This window comes from Corylus avellana, chromosome ca1, assembly GCF_901000735.1.
Source record: "Corylus avellana chromosome ca1, CavTom2PMs-1.0".
Lineage (NCBI taxonomy): Eukaryota > Viridiplantae > Streptophyta > Magnoliopsida > Fagales > Betulaceae > Corylus > Corylus avellana.
The window spans coordinates 25029246-25035106 of NC_081541.1; positions in this window are offsets into that span (position 1 = coordinate 25029246).

The window sequence follows — 5861 nt, forward strand, 5'->3', positions numbered from 1 at the left end:
CGGCACACTAAAAGCATAATGGGCATGAAACCTAAAAGTCAGCACCATTCCTAAAAATCATAAATTCTCATTATCTTCATTGACAAGTCGAACAAGAGAATTTGGGAGTAACAATTCATAATTGGGTCAACAGTTAAAGCCCATACTACTATCGCCATAATCAACTAGTGAAAGCCAGCAACCAATAAGGGCCCATTATCAGCTCTTGCCATTTGAAGCCCACAATTGATTGGGGCCCATGATTGGACCCAACCATCTGAGCCTTTGACCTCGATCGCCAAGAACCATTCGAGCTTCTTCCAACAACCTATACCTTCAATCTTGGACACGAGGATCATGCCTCCCCCAACGTGCAACACTTAATAGCACTAGCAGTAGATGTCCTATATGCCATTTTCTTCCTTATGTTTAGGGAAAATTTAAAAAAAAAAAAAAAAACCCACAAAAACTTACTCACATCATCCCTACATTTAACCAATCATCAATGGTTGCTACAGTGTTTCCCAATGTATAGGGAACCAAAAGTGGTTCCCTATACATTATTTTAATATAAACATTTCTCTTTCCTCTCTCCTATTTCATCTTTTTGTCTTTAATTGAGAATTGTGTTGGGATTTTGTGAAAAAAGTGAGAGTAGGTAGGAACTTATATTTTGTAAATAAATAATATCTTAATGGTATAAGGAAAGGTAAGAAAATCTATTGTGAAATATATTTTCATAGGGAAGCAAAAAGTAGTTGTATGCCCTAAACTTAAGGAAAATAAAAAAGAAGCTGCTGCTAGTGCTCTAACAAGATCTGGCCACTATGTAAACCATGTCCTGCGCAGGCTGTGGTGGAGCCACATTAAGGCCAGCAATGGTCGTGACCCCCACCACTTTTTTCTTTAAAAAAAAAAAAAAAAAAATCTTAATGTAAATTTTTACCTACTTGAAGCATGGGTCCCATTGTGCACTAAGAAAAAAAAACCAATGGCCCCCCACAGTAAAAAAACTTCACAAAGCCTAAACACCTTTTACTCCCTTTTTTTTTTTTTTTTTTTTTTTGTTTTGTTTATTTGACGGAGATACCAAATATGCTACATCACCTGATATAGTGTACTATTGTTAGCTTATATATATATATTAAAAATTGCTATTACAAATTTACAATAGAATACTCGAAAGAGAAGAGGTAAATGCTACATCAATCATCCTCGGTAGGCTAAAGCATGTTTGAGATTGCGTTATAGAGCTTAAAAAGTACTTTTAGTACTTAAAAGTTATACCAAACAAAAGTTTGACATGTTTGATAAAAAATTTTAAAAGTATTTATTTGACTTTTTTACTCTAAAAATGATCAAAACGCATTTGACAAAAGCTTTCTATTTCTCAAATACAATAGAAAGCTTTTAGCATGCAATAGCAATACTGTAAGAACTTAGATGCCTTGCTTTTTCAAGTTTTATTTTTTATAGTTCTCTTTCATAGCTTCATATGTTTTTTTTTTTTTTTTTTTAACTGTTTTTTAACCTACTTTTTTGTTGTTTATAAAGTTTGATTGTCTCTTATGGGGTTGTAATTTAACTTGAAAAATTTAGGTTTATAAATCATGTCAAAGTTTAAAACTATCGATTCATTCTTCAAAAGAAAAGAAGCTGGCATTTTAGAAAGTAATACACTATTAGATTTTAATGCCGAAACTTCAAATCTCAAAAAGCGTCCTCTTGAATCTCCAAGGGTTAAAGATGAACATCATTTTGAATCTCTAATTGTGGAAACCCAAGAAATTCATTTTAAATCTTCCACACTTAATGTTAACGAAGTTGATGTTTATTCTATAGAGCGAGATACATGATTACGTCTTCCGATGTGAGACTATCCAGTCAATAAACATGATGAAATAAGACATGCTTATTTGAAATATGGTCCACATCAAATTCTTCTTCCAAATTAGCCACTTTTAGTAATTCTGTCTTTTTGTACTAGTGCCAACATGTTACATTTCTAATATATCAATTTTAACACATATTTATGAACTTTTATAAATATCTTTTTGTGATACATATATTATGTGATAAATTATTCAATTTTTATTTTAAATTGTGCTTATCATATTTTTAGTTTGGCCCATACAATAATAATTATCTAGCTCCGCCACAATGTAGATGTAAGTAGACTTTTAGACTTTCAGCAAAAACTCTCTTATGATTTTGTCATTATCCACCTCTAAAGCGTTAACTGATGATGAAATAAGACATGCTTATTTGAAATATGGTCCACATCAAAGTCTTCTTCCAAATTAGCCATTTTTCGTATTTCTATCTTTTTGTACTAGCGTCAACATGTTACATTTCTAATATATCAATTTTAGCACATATTTATGAACTTTTATAAATATCTTTTTTGTGATACATATATTATGTGATAAATTATTCAATTTTTATTTTAAATTGTGCTTATCATATTTTTAGTTTGGCCCATACAATAATAATTATCTGGCTCCACCACAATGTAGATGTAAGGAGACTTTTAGACTTTCAGCAAAAACTCTCTTATGATTTTGTCATTATCCACCTCTAAAGCATTAACTGATTCAATTATCGGAGCTATCCCCATCAACCTACTCGAACAAGCTCTTTTGCCTAATTGTTTTCTTTTTTGCATGTATTGCATCACCACCAACCGAAAACTATTCTAACAAATTTCAAATACGTGTTTATTCAGGAATTTATCATTCATTTACCATTTACCATTTACCATTTAGTTAATAAGTAAAGATGTCTAATTATAATAATGGGAAAAGTCCATATACCACCCTTAAACTATAACTCAATTGACAATGTTCCCTCCAAACTACCAAAACATTGTCGGAGCTATCCCCATCAACCTGCTTGAACAAGCTCTTTTGCCTAATTGTTTTCTTTTTTGCATGTGTTGCATCGTAGGGCTAGCAATTTGACCCGTGACCCGCGAACCCGACACGTAGTTATAGGGTTAGGGTTGGGGCTTATCGGGTTCGGGTCATAAATGGGTCAACCCATTTATGACACATTTAGTAAACCGGTCAACCCGACAGGTTCGTGGGTTGACATGGTACTGTTCATCTTCTTTTTTTTTTTTTTTTTTGGGGTGTTTGGAAACAATCGAACATTGATACCTCATACCCCCAGGGTTTTATACTTTCCTTTTTCTGACTTTCTCCCTCACTCTCCACGCCGTAGTGCCGCACACAGCACAAAGCACACTCACTTGTCTTTCTCTCTCAACTCATCTCATCTCTCAAACTCACTCTTTAGTCTCTCCTCTCTCGGACTTTGTTTTTAGCCGTGGACTCTCTGTGATTGTCGCTTCGTGTCTCTCCGAACAGGTATTGATCTATAATTTTTTATCTTAATTTGATCTATTGAACTGAATGGGTATGATTTCTTTAGGAGTTCTATTTATTTGTTGTTGTTGCTTTGGGTGTTCTATTCATTGATTTCTTTTTTTGTTTATTTCTTTGGGTATGTTTATTTGTTTATTGAACTGAATGGGTAAGATTTATTTGTTGTTTCTTTGGGTGTTCAGTGTTCTGTGTGTGCAAAAGATTAAAACTTGCGTAGTGGTTGAAGAATGGGTGTTCATAATTTTTTGTCAGATTCTATTAGAGAAAGAGAAAATGTATATATAGATATCATTGAAATAGCAAGGATGGTTATGTTGGCTTTTCTTTTGTTTAGGGTGTGTAGATGAGTAACAAAGAATATATGGAAGATATTCGTGAAGAAGACGAATTTGAAGGTAATGAGGATGTGGTTGAATTAGATCCAGTAGGAGATGATTATATGTCTTTGGTCAAAAGTAAGAAGGGCAAAAAGCGTAGGAAGACCTCAGATGTTTGGAACTATTTTGATCCCGTTCCTAGTATTGCAAGAGATGACAAGTCAAGGGAAAAATGCAAGTCATGGGGTATTAAATACTTGGCTCCAGGAGAATATGGAATAGGAAATTTAAAAAGGCACATAAAAGCTTGCCCAAGGATAGACACTCGTGATGTTGGCCAGATGCTCATATCTTGAAGACAGGGAGTTATGTCAGTAAGTTCCTCTTAATTTGATCCTAAAAGATTTAAAGAATTGGTAGTTGCATCGGTTATTAAGAATGATTTGCCTTTCTCGATTTGTTGAGTATGAGGGAGTAAGAGAAACAATGCAATACTTGGGTAGTGGTGTGCAACTTATCTCTAGAAATATAGTTAAGGTTTATTTGATTAAGATGCATGTAAGGGAGAAACAAAAGATTAAATCTATGTTGCATGTTTCCTGGGAGGATCTCTTTATCATCTGATATGTGGACTTCTTTAACATCTGATGGGTATATATGTGTCATAGCACATTTTGTTGATGAAAATTGGGTCTTACAAAAGAGGGTGCTGAATTTTTCATTCATGGCCCCACCACATAATGGGGTACCTTTGTGTGAATAGATGTATAATATGATAAAAGAGTGGGGGATTGAGAACAAGCTTTTCTCTATGACATTGGATAATGCCTCTGCCAATGATGCTTTTGTTAAGTTATTAAGAGATCAATTGAACATTAAGAATCCCCTTGTTTGTTTTGGTGAGTTCTTTCATATTCGTTGTTGTGCACATATCTTTAATTTGATAGTTCAGGATGGTTTGAGAGAGATAGATGGTACTCTTCAAAAGATTCGATGTGAAAGGATCACAAGTGAGAAAACAAATGTTTCTTCAGGCCGTGAATCAAATGTCATTAGACAGTAAAAGAGGGTTGAAACAAGATGTGCAAACTAGATGGAACTCCACATACCTTATGATTGAGAGTGTTATTTATTATCGTCATGCTTTTAGTTATTTAGAGATGATTGAACCAAACTTTAAGCATTGTCCTACGGCACTTGAGTGGGAAAAATTGGATGGGATAGGAACTTTCTTGTCTTGCTTCTATCGTACAACTTGTGAATTTTTTGGTACCAAGTATCTCACAGCCAATTTATACTTTCCTGTGGTTTCTATGATTTATATGAACTTGAATGAACAAATTGAGAGTGGAGATGAGAATAAACGATTAATGGTAATTCAAATGCTCTCTAAATTTGAGAAATATTGGTTAGAGTTTAGTGTAGTGTTGGCCATAGCAATTGTGTTGGATCCTCGTTATAAGCTTCAGCTTGTAAATTTCTATTATACAAAACTTTACAGAGTTCCCAACTCTTAACAGTTTTTGCATGTCAAGAAAAAATTATCCTCTCTCTTTATGGAATATAGTGGTTCCTCTACAACCGCAAGCACCACAGCGGTTCCAAAACATGGTGATCCCAAAAAGGTTGAAGTGGATAGGGAACCTATCAAAATGCTGCAAGTAAAATTATATGTTATTTAATTATTCACGTCATATTGCTAGTATATATTTATATTCTTTATGTTTTCTTTTAGGAATTTGATGAATTTGGTGTGGAGAATGATAATTCCCTAAAGAATCAATTATAACTCTATTTGGACGAACCAAAGATGGATAGAAGTAGAACATTTGACATTCTTTCATTTTGGAAAGGAAATGAATTTCGCTATCCTGAAGTAGCTGTGATGGCTCGTGACATTTTGAGCATTCCTGTTTCTACTGTTGCCTCGGAATCAACTTTTAGTGTTGGTGGACATGTGATTGATCAATATAGGAGTTCACTCAAACCTGATATTGTTGAGGCACTAGTTTGCACCAGGGATTGGTTATATGGAAAGCAAGGTAATATTAGTTATTTGTGTAATGACCCCAATGGACAAATCAATTAACTAGTAATTGAACCCATGGTTCGTCTCCCAGCTATCTCTCGCAGGACAAGACTCAAGAATTTCAACCTTTCTCATCGAAAAGAGAAAATC